Below are 16469 nucleotides of genomic sequence, written 5' to 3'. Positions count from 1 at the left end.
CATAGCTTTATATGTTAGGCAGAGATCTCCATGGAGTAGACAATATGCTATAGAGTAAAGCTGGAGTTTTTTGAGACTGTCAGTGTAGGGCATCTGTTTGAGGCCAGTAATCCTCTTTGTGAGGTACTTCTGTGGCCTTTCCAGCTGCTGCAGATATCTTGTGAGGTACATTCCAAAAGGGGCGTTGTACTCTATAATGGGTCTAATGAGTGCAGAGTAGAGGGGAACAATGACCTCTTTTTTCCTGGACGAGAACCCTTTTGTGATGAGGTGTGCCACATAGAAGTATTTCCTGACTACTGTGGTGATGTGATTATCAAAGGAGAGACTACTGTCCACCTGGGTCCTAAGGTCTCTTATCCCACTTTCGACATTAAGTAGACTGTCGTTTATGTGGTAGTTCATGGATACAGAGTTTTTACCAAAGAGGATGACAATGCACTTTTTGGCATTGAGCTTGAGGCCATGCCTCTGACAACAGGCATCTGTCTCAGTGAGGCCCTTCTGTAGGATGTCCACATCATTTGGAGACTCGACTATGGCTCCTAGTTTGCAGTCAGCTGCGAACTTCGTTAGCCAGAGGCCTTCTGTGTTAGCCTTTACTTCAGAGAAGTAGATACCGAACGGGAGAGGTCCCATGACTGAACCCTGTGAACCTCCAATTGTCACTTCTTTGGAGTCAGATTTGGAGTCTGCAACTTTTACATTGTGGGTTCTGTCAGTGAGCCATTTAGCAACCTATCTTGTGACGTAGGGATTTATACCTAGTTTAGTGAGTTTAACTATAATTCCAGAATGGGGGATGATGTCGAAAGCCTTGGCAAGGTCAAGATAGGCTGTGTGAACCACCTTAACCTTGTCCACGGCTTTGGTGACTGCCTCAAAGAAGTCGATCAGGTTCAGAAGGCATGATCTGCCTTTCACAAACCCAAACTGGGTGGGGTCCAGAGTTTGGAGGTTACTAATGTGTTTGTTTATGAGTTCCATGATGATACGTTCCATGGCCTTGCAGACCAGGCTCGTCATGCTAATAGGGCGATAGTTCCCAGAATCAGTGGTGGCTCCCCCTTTGTGGAGTGGAATATGTGTTGCTGTGCGCCATTCAGTGGGCAAAAAGCCTGACGTGATACTATGATTGAACATGGTGCTTAGGTGAGGAGCCATTTCATTCTCAAGTTCGTGTAAAACACAGCCTGTGATGTTGTCCAGTCCCATGGATGCTGTGTTTTTGGTTTTAGAGAGTGCAGCTTTTACCTGCATAGATGTGATTACAGGGACTCTGCATTCTTCCTGTATATATATGGGCCCTTTAGAGGGTGAGAGGGGGGTAAAGTTAGCAGTGAACTTGTCTGCCAGGTTGTTGGCAATATCAGTTGGTTCTGTAATTTTTGTGCCGTTGTGCTGTTATTCGGAGCAGATCTGGGTGTTGCCATTGAGATTCTTGATATAGCTATAGAATGCTTTGTGGTTGCCCTTAGAATCAGTGTTGATTTTGTTTTCATAGCTAGCTTTGGAGGATCGTACAAGGGATCTCAGCTTCTTACTGAAACTGACCAGGGAGCTCCTCCACTCATGGGATTTAACTTTCTTTTTCAACAGTTTCTTCCTTCTGTTGTAGAGTTTATTTACAGCAGGGGGACCACCAGATTGTCTTCCTTTTTTTGGAGGATAGCTTCTTGGTTCTGTTTGGGATAGCATGATCCATGCACTCGTGTAAGTGCTTATAGAGTGCATTTGTGTAGGATTCTGAAAGCGTAACTGTATTGTCCATCTCATGGGTGTCATGAAGTTTGCCACTTCTGTCTTAAAAAGCATGAAGTTAGCTTTGGAGAAATTTTTTTTTACAGTGGTTTCCTTAATGGTGGGTGGGGGCGGGATGCGGATATCTAGGGTAATTAGCTTATGGTCGGATCTGACCAGCAAGGAGTTGACTTCAGGTGTGGAACACCGGTCATTCATGTTGATAATGACTAGGTCTAGGATATTGTTGCCCCTGGTGGGGGTGTGGATAAGTTGATCCATGGCATGAGTATGAGTAGTTTTCCCAGTTAATGGTGGAATAGTTGAATTCGCCCATTATTAGGGTTTTTGGTTGAACCCTAATATTTTCCAGTATATCAAGAAAAGAGGAGTGGGAATCCTGGGGAATGGTGGGGGATCTGTAGAAAACTACAATTTGGATTGCAATTTTGCCCAGAGTTAGTTGCACTCAGATGACCTCGGATGCATTATGCTGCACAACTAGCCTGAAGGTGTGGATATCCTTAATGAATATGGACACACCTCTGTCTTTGGTGATGTTCTTCATGTTTCACTGTTGCAGTCATTACATTTAGGGTTATCTGCTTGCAGGTAGCCCTCAGTCGGCCTGATTATCAAAGTCTTGGGTCCTGCATCAGTTGCTGCCTCATCTTCCATAACGTCAGGTAGTCAAGGGGTATAAAGCATGCAGCTGACAGCCATTACATCAGTCTTTCTTGCCATGCGGTGCCCGAAACAGAAGCAGTTCGCAAGTGCCGGTCGGCCGACTCCTGAAATTTTCATTTTCGAGTTTCAGATCCAAAGTCTTCAGCTAAGCTAAGTACCCCGTTGGGGATCCTTTTTCTTGCTCTAAACTGATGTCATTAAAAGTTAACAATTGTATTTCTTGTGGAAAGCAAATACCTCATAAAGATGTTCATCTGTGCTGCATTCCTTGCTTAGGCCCAGACCACGATGTACCTCGCTGTCTGTTTGTGCCTTATTCATACCTCAAACTATTCGTCGTCGGTTCATTTTCGCATCTAAATATTTTGCTACTTGGTTCAGTTATCCAGAAATGGTTTCGGTAAGCCACCCGACTACCGACATTACGAAAAAAACGCAAAGATAAAGACAGAGACAGACGCATAGGTCCAGAGTTGCCGACGACGCTTCTCCTAAGCTAGTCGCCAGTTCGCCGGTACTCAGTGAGGTGCTTTTACAGCCCCTGATATCCACTACTTCAGATTCGCAGGCCTATACTGAGACCCATTCGGAGTCCGGTATGATGCGAGATGCTTCTTCGACTGTGGAACCTGCGGATGTCTCTACCTTGGATGGGTCCGGAGCCGCTGTGCAGGCACCAGCCTCTGAGGGTGTATTCAGGCCTACTGACTTGCATATTAAACCGATGACATCTTCTTCTTCAAGGCCTAAAACTCAATCCATGCCTAGAAAACCGACACCCAGACCGCATGGTCAGGCCCCTATGCCTAAAAAACAAATGATAAGAATGGCTGAAGACCTTATTACTTTAATCAGGGGAAGCCACCCCTCTCCCTCTAAGAGACCTAGAACTGATTTTCCTTCTGAATCTTTTGATCAGAATTCTGAAATTTCAGTTTTCTCTAATGACCAGGATTTGCCCTTATCTACCTATGAAGATTGTGATGCAGAGGACTCCATTACCCCTGCTTTCCCTCCAAAGGATTTCTCTTTTGGTGAAAATTTGCATGTTCTTAGGGAACATTTCCGCTGGGAAAGCCAGGTTTACTCTGACTCCAAAAAGAGGCTTTGGGAATTTTTACTCCTATCTCAACACAGGCCTTTAGCTATCCCTCCTGTACTGGACATTCTAGATGATGCCTTCTAGGAAACTAGCTTGGCCCCTGGCACTTTACCTCCGGCTCCCAGAAAACCTGACTGGTATTATAGAGTACCAGACTCTCACAAGTTCCTCTTTAAGGATCCTACTGCGGATCCTGAGACCATTTCATGGGGACCTAAAGGCATTAAGGCTACTACTGCCAAAAACCGTACCCCCTCTGATAGAGATTCCAGAGCCCTGGACAGATGGGGTAAGAAGGTATACACTTCTGCAACTTTGGCCATTAGGGCCTTAAACTGCCACTTTCATATGTTAAAGTATCAGCAGCATATTATTGGATTGCTTAAACAGAAAATGATGTTGATTCCTAACTGTGCTGAAAATAAAGATTTACAGGATTTAATGCATTCTGCTGAACAAGTTGGAAAACATACTTTGCAGTGTGGTTTTGATTCAGTAGAGGCATCATGCAGGGCTGCTGTCACTGGGTCTGTACTTAAAAGGCATGCTTGACTTAAGGAGCAATCTTTGCCAGATCATGTTAAAGATAAATTACTAGATGCTCCCTTAAACCAAGACCGCCTGTTTGGCAACAAAGCAGAAGTACTACTTAAAAAGATGGAGGAAAAAGCTAAATGTATGCAAACTGTAAAAGATTTCATGCAAGTACAGCCTCCCAGATTTAGTATGCTCTGGCCTTCTAAGAATTGGTCCTTTCCTGCCTCTTCCAGGCCTTCTAAGTCCAAACCCAGAGCCAGCAGACCACCCAGGCTTCAGTCTTAAGGTACTCACAGGCCTAAGCAGTGGGAGGCTGCCACTTCCAAAGCTGGGGGTAGTAAGACACCCCCCAGTAGTAAACTCTCTCAATGACTTAACTTTAAACCTTCCGAGCCCTACTCAACTGAATGTTCCTTTAGGGGGAAAGATCGCCCTGCATGCAAAAGACTGGAAATTCATTACCCAAGACAAATGGGTTTTAAATATAGTTTCCCAAGGGTACAGATTACACTTCCACTCCTTACCAACCCCAAACTGTTGCCCAGACATACCCACAAATCAGTGGGCTGAGGCTCAAAAGCAAGTTCTCTCTCTTCTAAGCATCAGGGCTATTTAACCTGTCCCAGAAGAGCAAGGTTTCTACTCAAGACTTTTCCTGGTACCCAGAAAAGACAAATCCTGGCATCCTGTCTTGCACCTGCCTATCCTGAACACTTTTTTGGTAATCCCAAAATTCAAAAATGCTAACTCTTCATCAGCTGCTTCCCATGCTAGTCAAAAATGCTTGGTTGGCAACACTGGATTTAAAGGAAGCCTACCTGCACATCCCAATAAGGGAATCTTGCAGAAGATACCTACACTTCAGGGCAGGCTACATGCACTATCAGTTCTCTGCACTGCCCTTTGGCTTATCTACTGTGCCCAGGGTATTCACAAAGTGCCTAGCTCCAGTCATTGTATTTTGCAGGCAAAGAAATATTCAAATATACCCATACCTGGATGATTGTCTAATTCAGGCAGAAAGCCAGGACATACTTTTAAATTATCTGGCATTTGTAAAGAAATTACTAACTTCTATGGGGTACACCATAAATGAAAATAAATCACATCTAGTACCCTGCCAACAAATTGTATTCCTGTGAGCAAGCTTGAATACAACTTCCCAGATGGCCTATCTCATGCCAGCGAAACAAGTTCATTTGACAGCCTACTTCAAACTACTGGCCACAAAGACCCAGCTATCTGCAAGGAAAATACTGCAAGCCCTGTGGTTCATGGCCTCTTGAATTCTACTAATTCCATATGCAAGACTGCATATGAGGAAACTACAATGGTATCTTAAAAGCCTATGCTGTCAGCATTCTCAGGACCTAGAATCAACGATTCCTATCAATCCTTGCTTAAAGACAGAGTTCCTTTGGTGGGCGGAGGCCTGCCACCACAACAAGGGGCTGCCATTCACTATACCCCCTGCCGCCCAAACCCTAACAACAGACGCATCAGACTATGCTTGGGGGCTCACTTGGCAGGGCAGTGCATTCAGGGCAAATGGAACCAGAGTCAAATGCACCTGCATATCAATCAAAAAGAAATGTTAGCTGTACAGAATACTCTGACAGCCTTCAAGGACCACATTCTCCAGGAAAGTTATTGGTAAAGACGGAGAACACCACTGTTATGTGGTACATAAACAAGCAGGGGGGAACCCACTTATACCCTTTCTGTAGACTAGCCATGGCTCTGTGGAACACAGCCTTGAGCTGCCAAGTACACCTACAAGCTCAGTTCCTGCCAGGCAAGCTAAATACACTGGCAGACCCCTAAGCAGAAGTCTAATGGACCCACACGAGTGGAAACTGGAACCAAAGATATTCAGCATTTTGAGAAACAAATGGGGGAGCCCAGAAATAGACCCATTTGCCTTCAGAACTACCAATTGGACAAATTCTGCACAAGGACTCCCCACAGACAAGCTTGGAAAGTGGATGCCCTGTCCTTCACCTGGAAAAGCCTATCTGTTTATGCCTTCCCCATCTGCCTCTCCTCTCCAAAGTGCTACTAAAGATCAGACATGACAAACCAAGGGCAATACTTATTGCACCAGACTGGCCACACCAACACTGGTACCCCCTCCTGCGCAGTGTGTCACTTCTGGAATCATGGCACCTGCCTCAGACCCCTGCCCTGCTGTCCCAGCAGGAGGGCCAGATACTGCACCCACAGCTTCAAACCCTGAACCTTGCAGCCTGGCTAATTACATGATCTCTCCGTTACCATCCCTCAGTAAGCAAGTGATGGATGTCATTCTGGAGGCAAGGAGACCTAGCACTATAAAATCCTATGTTGAAAAATAGAAGAGATTCTGTTCCTGGAACCAAACTCAGGGGATGGACACAACAGTGCCCAATTTACCACACATACTTCAATACTTAACTGAGATGCTTGACAAAGGCTCTCCTTTTCTTCCATCAAAATTCATGCCTCAGCCATCTCGGCTCATTATAATACAGAGCCACCCCTCTTTTCTCATCCACTGCTGAAGCAATTCCTCAGAGGGGCCAAAAACTTAAGACCACCAAGGAGAGCCCCAACTCCAGCCTGGGACCTTAACTTTGTATTGGAAAAACTCACTCTACCTCCCTTTGAGCCAGCTGCAAATGCAGAGTTGAAATTCCTTTCTTGGAAAACAGTCTTCCTTCTAGCCATCACTTCAGCAAGAAGGGTGTCTGAATTACAGGCCCTCATGGCAGTGGAGCCTTTCATCGTCTTTCATGTGGACAGGGTGTCCCTCAGGACCAATCCCTCCTTTATGTCCAAGGTGCTATCCAGTGTGGCCGTTAATCAGTCCATTCATTTGCCAACCTTCTTTTCTAATCCACAGAACAAAGGGGAACGAATACTGCACTCCTTGGATGTGCACAGACAACTTAGATTTTACTTGGACAGGACTAAGGCTCTCAGGAAATCTGAACAGATGCTGGTTGCATTTGCTACAGGGGCATTTCTAAGTGGATAGGCCACTGCATTCATTTCTGCTATAAGCACCATGGAAAACCTACCCCACAGGGGATAAGACCGCATTCCACCAGGGCTGCAGCTACCTCTACAGCCTTTCTCAGAGGTGTCCCTACCAGGGACATCCTAGAAGCTGCTACCTGGAGTTCTGTACATACCTTCAAAAAGTGTTACCACTTGCCAATTTTTTAGAAATCCAGAGCTGATTTTGCCACTGCAGTCTTGCAGGGCCTTATACCTGGTCCTAATGCTAGCTAATTGCTTCCTCCCTTCCTTAGCTTTGGGAGTCTACCCAAATGTAATGACTGCAACAGTGAAACACGAAGAACATAGTACAGTTGTGTACAATTACCATAAATGTAGATGTTCGAGTGTATTCACTGCTGCAGTTCTGGTTACCCTACCTCCAGCCCCCTGACTTTTATTGACTGTATTTCTATTCTTGTTTACTATGCTTAAAGCTTTCTGGTGTATTTGCTTTTTGTTGGAGGTGTAAACTTGTATATAATTGCTTCCCATTATGGGGGCACCTGACATCTGGGGCAAGAAAAACTGATGTAATGGCATCGGCTGCATGCTTTATACCCCTGACTACCTGACGTCATGGAAGATGAGAAAGCAACCGACTCAGGACCCAAGACTTTGATAATCAGGCTGACTGAGGGTTACCTGCAAGCAGATAACCCCAAATGTAATGACTGCAACAGTGAATACACTCGAACATCTACATTTATGGTAAGTGTACACAACTGTACTTTATGGTCCAGGTTAGATGGCCGAAAAGTGTGGTATGAGTTATAGCCTGGCAATGCAGGGGTGCTCTCTAGAACCTTGAACCAGGTCTCAGTCACTGCACTGGTATCGATGTTCTCCATTTTAAGGAGTGCCTCGAGTGAGTGCATTTTGAGATTTAGACTTCTAGCATTGAGTAGCATTGCCCTCAGTTTTTGCTTGCCTGTTCCTGTTACGGTGGTGAATTTGTCATTTGAACCTTGCCTAAAAAAGGCACTATAGGGGCAGCAAGACCCTTACCCATTATTAGGCGCAGGCCATCTCTGGCAAAGCATCGTGGTCTGTCGACCATGTTGTCCCAGGCAGACAGATACTGGATTCCCTTAGAATGACACCAGAAGCATAGCCAATTGTTGAAGTCAGTCATTTTGTCCTTGTACCGTGGTATCATTCAGGGCGATGGCAGGAAGCTACTTGGGGCTAGAGTCATACCTGCCTGGGTTACAAGATCGGAGGGCTCTTCCGTGTCTCTTTTCATGTAGTCCAGGGAGGTATGTCTCCGGTCGTTCACACCAACATGAACAATGACAGAGTCATATTTGTACTGGTGGAGTGACCTGAGTGTGTGGGTTATGTGGCGGAGCCTGGCATCCGACCGGCAGCTGACCGTAACCTTCTCCTTTTTTAGCCTGGTGAGTGAGACATCAGTGTGCCTGACTATAGAGTCACCTATGACTAGTGTGTTGGGTACGTTGGTTTGCCTTATGGGCTGTGGTTTATTAGCACACTGAGTCTGTGGGCTCCGTGTCATTTGGGTTGTGTTGCGGGGGTGGAGGTCTCTCTCTGTTGCTTGAGCAGATTATTATTGAGAGCCTCTGTGAATGTTTTTGTGTTTCTATGTGTGGATTTTAGTGGTGTAGGTTTAGTGAGGCTAAGTGATGAGTGTGGTGTGGTGCAAGTGTTTACCTTCTCCTCTTGACTGTCAAGTTCAGTCTTGGTTGGAGAGAGCTTTAGCTCCAGTTTGGCTAGATAAGTGCATCTCTCACAGGTTGTGGTGTTGGGTGGTAGTAGGAGAAGGTTGCCTGTGTAGATGAGGCAATCGCTACATTGACGAATAGGCAAGAGAGAACACTGGGAGCTGACCCTTGGACATGCCTGAATAAAAAACTACTTTCCTCTAGGCAAGTGAGGAAAGTGCATATAAGAGCTGTTTTTTTCTCTAGACAAGTGTGGAAAGTGCATATAAGAGCTGTTTTTCTCTAAGCAAGTGAGGAAAGTAAGTACAAAAACTGTTTTCCTCTAGGTACAGAGGAAGGTTGAGTGATGTAGTAATTTGTAGTTTATTTAGTGCTAACAACAAGTTCTGAACAAGAGCTGAGCAGGAATAAGCAAATTCAAGTGCTAAAATGAAGAATCTGTACCTGGATCTTGTGGTAGATAGGCTGCCTAGTGCTTACCACTCCCACTGATAAGCTAGAATGCTTCCCTCCATCACAGAAAGGCTCGGGGGGCTCAGAAGCTTACAAACATTCCTGGATACAGCAAATCTGTATCTGGACTAGACTAGTTACAGGAAAGGTGGGAAACAAGCACAAACACGGGCTTTTGAACCAGAAAGTTGAAAGAGATGGAAAAACTGCCCAAACAGACAAACTACAATTTCTGGGCCAGAAACCACTCTTGTGGTAGATAGGCTACCTACTGCTTTCCACTCCCACTGATAAGCTAGAAGGCTTCCCTCCAACACAGTCAGGCTTGGGGGCTCAGAAGCTTACAAACAGTCCTGGATACAGCAAATCTGTATCTGGACTAGACTAGTTACAGGAAAGGTGGGAAAGAAGTGCAAATGCAAGCTTTTAAACCAGAAAGTTGAAAGAGATGGAAAAACTGCCCGAACGGCCAATAAACTACAATTTCACAGATACAGTCTGGGACAAAAAAGGCATGGATAACCTGCCACTGCACAAATACAATTTTGAATTTATCTGCAGTGAAAGGGCACCATTCTATTAAAAGTATGCTTGTCCCACCCATTAGGATATGTTCTGTAGTCTCTCTGAAGGGAGTCACTGAGTTGTAGTAGAGCTGCAGAGTAATGCATAATTGGTTAAAACCAAACCTCATTTGAAGAGGTCACTGCAGAGGGATTTCCCATTTTGTCTGAAGTACAGTTAATGTGAGAGTCAGTAAAGTACAATAGTACTAGGTACACAGTCGAGTTGCCAGCCCGATGCCCAACCTTCAGAGAAGATACACCCACACACGCACACACCTACTGCATGTCTTTTAAATTTCAGTCGATCTCCCCACAATTGACTGAAATTTAAAAGACATGCTGGTAGGTGCGTGCGTGTGTGGGTGTGCCTTTTCTGAAGGTTGGGCACCAGGCTGGTAACAAGACACTGTAAAAGTCATTGCCAATCATAAGCAGACCGGAGATCCACTGTGGCGACCCCTAACCGGGAAAAGACGAAGGTCTTTTAGTAATAGGTACACAGTCCTCTGCAGTGGGTGATGATAGTGTATTTTTTCCTCCATAACAAACTATTTGAATGTCATTTCAAGTATGCATTGCATTTAAAACATGATAATTTATTACTTTGCGGTCATTTTAACCTTAAACCTCTCCCTGAACAGAAAGTACAAGTGCTTTTGCAGTTTTGTTTTTCTATGTGTTTGAGATACAATTTGATGTGTTATTTCCAGTAGTATTAGCCTGCTTTTAATTTCTGTATTTTAATGGGCAGTATATTAGAATGTTGGTGGAATCTGAAATGTTGATTCAACCACTGCTGAGTGCTTTTATCTTGTTCAGTAAGTTTCTGTGTTTTGATTCCCAAGATGGTGCTCCGATCGATAGTACATATTCTGTTAAATGTGACAGTGTTGACCTTATCAGCTAAAGCATAATAAAACCTTACAGGATGGCTTAAAATGAAGTCTTGTCTGTTAGTTACTTTTGTACAGAAAATGTTTTGCTTATGTAAGATGGCTTAGGAGTAAACCATTAAATGCAGCATGCACCTTGTGTGGATAAGAAGCAATGCAGTATACAGTCTCAGTGTCAAGTAAAGTGCAGCTCTTAATTCTATCACTTTCTTGAATGCTAGAATATGACTTGAATTTTATTTCCTAGTTTCAAACTAGTATGTGGGAAATGCTTGAATGATGAACTTAAGTGCAATAACTACGGTAATACTTTTTTAGAACATCACTCTTCAGGGCTGATGATGGAACAGCTGTTATAAATTCCAAAACTGTCAGGTGTGTAAGGTTGTTTGTGTGGATTTAGACCGAGTGGTCTCCTTATCGAGAGTAGAAAGCCATGAAAATCGAGCAAGTAGTGGCCATGTGCGGGGTATAGATGATTCAAAGATACAGTGGAAGGTCTTACAGTGCAACAGTCATTGATCCAGGCTTGAGTGCTGCTTCTGACTTTAGCTGTGGCATTCCAAATATTGGGTATTACGAATGTGACTTTGTTCTGCTTCATGGAAGTGGTGTATTCAACAAGAAATGTTAGGATCAGATTCACATAAGATCTGCATGAAACACAGATGTGGTATTCCATGACACCAATCCTATTACGAGAAATATTTTTTGAATTTTGCTTTTACATGCAGGCTCTAACATGTCAAGGAAGAAATTGGCTTTCAGATACTTAACCTTGAAAGTTAGTGTCATTTTAAACTTGCACATAATTCACAGATGAATGTTCTAATTAGAGTTCAAGCAGGGTACACCCTTGACCTGACCCATGAAAATTAATATTGAATGTGACTGCTGGATTTGCCACCTTAGAGTCTCTGTGCCATAAATCACTTGGCACATTTATTTAAATTAATGTGGCCTCTAGGAGAATTACTTTGTAGGTATTCTAGAGTTTGTTACATGGATGTTTTGACACAGAAGGCCTTCTCTCCCTCAAAACATTTGCACATTGAAAAATGTAAATATGAATTTTGTAGTAGCAATGTTTTCTTCTTTTTTAACTAGTTTAACTGTGCAAATAGAATGATCCTTGCAGCTCACCTTTTTCCATAGCCTGAGCTTCAAGGGCAAAGCCTTACATGCTGGAACACTACGAGCAGGAGGTCAACTTAAATAGCATGCCTGTGTGCGTCAAAATCCTTGCAGCAACTGGGAGAGCATGCAATTTTCATACAGACTGTAGGTGAAGGTCAGGACAGAACACTGGATCTGAGATGACAGCATTGTCCACTGTGGTATCATACTGACATTTTTGTAATTTTGTAAGGGCCGCGGTGGTGCAGCGGTTAGTGTTGTCGCCTCACAGCAAGAGGTTCTCCCATTTGATTCTCGGCTGGAGCGCCTTCTGTGTGGAGTCTGCATGTCCTCCCCACGGTCGAGTGACGTTAGAAAACATGCAGGTAGGTGCGTTCGTGAATGGGTGTGCCTTCTTTGAAGTTTGGACATCGGGCTGGCAACTTGGCACCATAAAAATCCACTGCCAATCATTAGCGGACCGGAGTTCTGCTGTTGTGACCCCTAACCAGGAAAAGCCGAAAGACTTACAGTTTTCTGTATCCTAGACCCTGAATTAGATTTGTGGTAATGACCTATGTGGTTTGTAGCTGTTTCTTTAATGTCAGCTGTAGCTGATTAGTTTCATAGAATATCATTTGTTTAACATGGTTAGTGAAGAAAAAATTATTTTAAAAGGCTGGTATATGTTTCTGAAATGCATTAAAAAGTTAAACATTTCCTTAAAATAGTAGTAATGCCAGTTCCAATATCAACAACTTAAAATAGCTATTGTTTTTTCTGCACATAGGGCAGTGTTTGTAGAAAAGTTGAGTTTTCTCACAAGGGAATTCTTATTGTCTGCTTTCATGATTAGTAGTTAACTACTTGTTTCTCTTTGCTCGTATTTAAGCCTCACATTTGCTCAGTGCTGCTCTTCGCTCAGCGACGGTTAGCAGTGCCTTTATAGTCGCAAAAGCCTAGAAGCTCATTTTTTCCCTAAACAGATGTCAGTGAAACTCTTCCAAGCATTTCCGCTGCTCTAGGAGTAACTCAGTTGCGCACTGAGCAGTGCTGCCTTATTGATCAACCTTAGCCTACACAAATTATAGGTCCGTCTTGTAGTCTTAGCCCTACCAGCACAGTCCGGTCAAATTAACCCACTCCCTTCCCTAATAAAACACGCAGCAAGAGCCTGCTGTCATGGATGGGCAGATGTTCTTCATTCCACATTGCTGCAGTCCTAACTATTGGGTAGTCCGCTGTCCAGTCGGCCCGAATACCAAAGTATATGGCTGACGTCGGTCAGGGCGCATTAGACTGACGTCAGTACGTCAGGGTACTAATGCGCATGACCGACGTCATATCCTCAGTCTTTTTTGCCGCATGGTCCGATGCAGAAGCAATTTTGCGAGTGCAGGTTGGCGTTCTGAAAGTTTCTGAAGTCAGAGTTTCAGACCGAATCAAAGTTGGCTAAGTACCCCGTTGGGGAATATTTTGGTTTTTTCTTGCCTCAGTATTTAACCGGATGTCAGAAAAAGTGAATAACTGTATTTCTTGTGGGAAACAGATACCTCATAGGGATTACCATACTTTGTGTATACCTTGTTTAGGGCCTGAGCACGACGTTGTTGGATGCCGCTCTTGTGCTAGATTTAACAAACGCACTATTAAGAGAAGGTTAGATTGTGCCAGGTTAGTGTTTGGGAAGCGTTGTAATTATAAAATGCCGTCGGATGCTCCGACGCCGGCTTTGGCTAAAAAACGCAAAGATAAAACAGCAAAGCCTAGGGTGGAGGAACCGACAGTCCCAGACGTCGGTTCTTTGTAAGGCTCAGTGGAGCCGGAGGTTTTGCCAGGTGTCTCTTTGGAGTCTCAGGAAGAGACTTTACTGTTACAGGATGTATCCTCTCCGGAAGTAGGCCAGGCTGAGGGGGCTTCTCAGGTGGCTGTTCTTCCCTCTCTTCCTAAGGTGGTTAGAGCCTCTCCTTCAGTTTCCAAGGCTTCCTTGAGGGGCAGGCCCAGTTTAGCTTCTGTGGGGGTTTCTCCTAGTACTTCAGGATCTTTGCCTAAGAAACATATGCTTAAAATGGCAGAGAATTTGATTACTATGATTAGGGGTTCTATGCCCCCTCCTGATAAGAGGCCTAGGGTGGAACCTGAGTTTGAGAGTTTTGAGCAATGCTCGGAGGCTTCGGAGTCTTCGGCTGAAGACTTGCAGGAGTACCCTCCTTATTCTGATTCTGATGTGGATGATTCTACTCCTTCTGCTTCTCCTCCTGAGGATTTTTCATTTTCAGAGACTCTGCATTCCATGAGGGAGCATTTTAAATGGGAAGGTCAAGATTTCTCCGATTCCAGGAAAAGGCTTAGGGAATTCTTGTTTTTACCCCAGCATAGGCCTTTAGCTATACCTCCTGTTTTGAATGTGGTGGAAGATGTGTTTGCAGAGGCTTCCCTGAATCCTGATTCTTTGCCTCCTGCCCCAGTTAAACCGGATAGGTATTATAGGGTGCCTGAAGCTCATAAGTATCTTTTAAGAGTCCTAGGGCAGACCCAGAAACTGTCTCTCAGGGGCCTAAAGGTGTGAAGGCCTCAGTTGTTAAAAATCCTGTCCCTCCTGATAAAGAGGCAAGGGCTTTGGATAGATGGGGAAAGAAAGTGTATACTTCTTCCACTTTAGCCATGAGGGCGTTGAATTGTCAGTTTCACATGTTAAAATATCAGAATTATCTTCTTTCACAGTTGAAATCTAAGGTGGATGCTCTGGCTGAAGGTATTGAGTGTAAAGAGTTGCAGGATTTAGTTCATGTGTCTGAACAAGTAGGTAAACATTCTTTGCAGTGTGGTTTTGATGCTGTGCAGGCCTCCTCCAGGGTGGCTGCCACTGGTTCTGTTCTTCGAGGCACGCCTGGCTGAGAGATCAGAATTTAGCTGAGCATGTTAAGACAAGGATTTTGGATGCTCCTTTACAGTCTGATGTGTTGTTTGGTTCGCCTGTGGAAGCAGTTTTGAAGAAAATGGAGGACAAGGCTAAGTCTATGCAAACTGTTAAAGATTTTTACAGGTGCAGCCTCCAAGTTTAGTAGAAATTGGCCTGCTAAGGGATGGACTTATCCTGCTTATGATTCCCAGTCTAGGGGTAGGTCTAGACGTGGTAGGGGCAGAGCTCAGGGTTCTTTTAGGCCTAGGACAGGAGTTCCCCTGCTCAGACTTCTGGTGAGGGCAGGGGTCAGTCCTTTCGTAAGCAGACCCAATGACCTACCTTTTCAGCTGCCAGTACATTCTCGCCTGGCAGCACCTTTGGGAGGAAGGCTGTCTCTTTTCAAAGAAAATTGGGATTTAATTACCCAAGACAGATGGGTTCTGGATATTATTCACCACGGTTACAGGTTTTATTTCCATACCTTGCCTCCTTTCAAAGGCATGCCAGACATTCCTCCTCTTCAAAGGACAGAGGCTCACAAGCAAATTTCTCTGTTGCTCCAAATAGGGGCCATTCAGTCAGTTCCTGTGCAGAAAGGGGTCTCGATTTTATTCTCGCCTGTTCCTAGTACCAAAGAAGGGGAACACGTGGAGACCAATTCTGGATTTATCTATCCTCAACACTTATCTGGACATTCCCAAGTTCAAAATGTTGACGTTACAACAGCTTTTACCTCTGCTGGGCAAAGATCACTGGATGGTAACCTTAGATCTCAAGGAAGCTTACCTTCATGTGCCAATCAGATTAAGTTGCAGGAAGTATCTGCGTTTCGAGCTGGAAATTCTCATTATCAGTTCTCTGCATTGCCCTTTGGCTTATCTACTGCCCAGAGTATTCACAAAGGTTCTGGCTCCAGTGATAGCTTACTTCAGGCTAAAAGGAATCCAAATCTATCCTTACTTGGACGACTGCCTGATTCTGGCTCAAGAAAAAGAAGATCTTCTACAGCACCTGGAATTTGTCATAGCAGTGCTAAGATGCCTAGGGTATTCTGTGAACGAAATAAAGTCCAGTCTAGTACCCTCTCAAGACATGTGCTTTCTGGGTGTGAGACTGAATACAGCAGCCCAGATGGCCTTTTAACCCCGGACAAACAAAAGAATCTTTCCAGTTACTTCCATCATCTATCTCTTCAGTCCGGGCTGACTGCAAGGACAGTCCTTCAAGCCTTAGGGTTCATGGCATCTTGTATTCTGGTGCTTCCCAATGCCAGACTGCATATGAGGAAGCTACAATGGTATCTCAAAAATCTGTGGACACAGCACTGCCAGGATTTGGACACTGTCATTCAAATAATACCTTGCATTCAAAAGGAATTTTTGTGGTGGGCTCAGGAATGTCACCTAAACAAGGGACTCTCTGTGACCCGGCCAGAGGCAAGTCAGATTCTAACGACAGATGCCTCAGATGTTGCTTGGGGAGCTCATCTAAATGGAAAGTGGATACAAGACAAGTGGCCTGCCAGACTACAGCATCTACATATCAACATGAAAGAGATGTTAGCAGTTCAGTTTGCATTAATGGCTTTCAAGGAGTTACTTCTTCCAGGGCAGGTGTTGATTCTAACAGACAACACAACTGTCATGTGGTACATCAACAAACAAGGGGGAACACATTCTTACCCATTGTGCAGACAAGCAATGATTTTATGGGAAACTGCGCTCAGTCTGCAACTAACTCTTCAGG

The 16469-nt window shown here is 44.3% G+C and overlaps 1 protein-coding gene across 1 annotated transcript in view; it reads left to right on the top strand.

Moving 5' to 3' along the window:
- The window catches only part of ANKRD50 (ankyrin repeat domain 50), a 944454-nt gene that overhangs the window by 295428 nt on the left and 632557 nt on the right, over nt 1-16469 (top strand). The window lies entirely within an intron of this gene.

Source organism: Protopterus annectens, chromosome 2.part0 (assembly GCF_019279795.1).
Source record: "Protopterus annectens isolate FY-2018-M chromosome 2.part0, PAN1.0, whole genome shotgun sequence".
In the NCBI taxonomy this organism is placed as follows: domain Eukaryota; kingdom Metazoa; phylum Chordata; order Ceratodontiformes; family Protopteridae; genus Protopterus; species Protopterus annectens.
The sequence above is the reverse complement of the archived record's forward strand: the minus strand, read 5'-3'. Positions and strand labels throughout refer to the sequence as shown.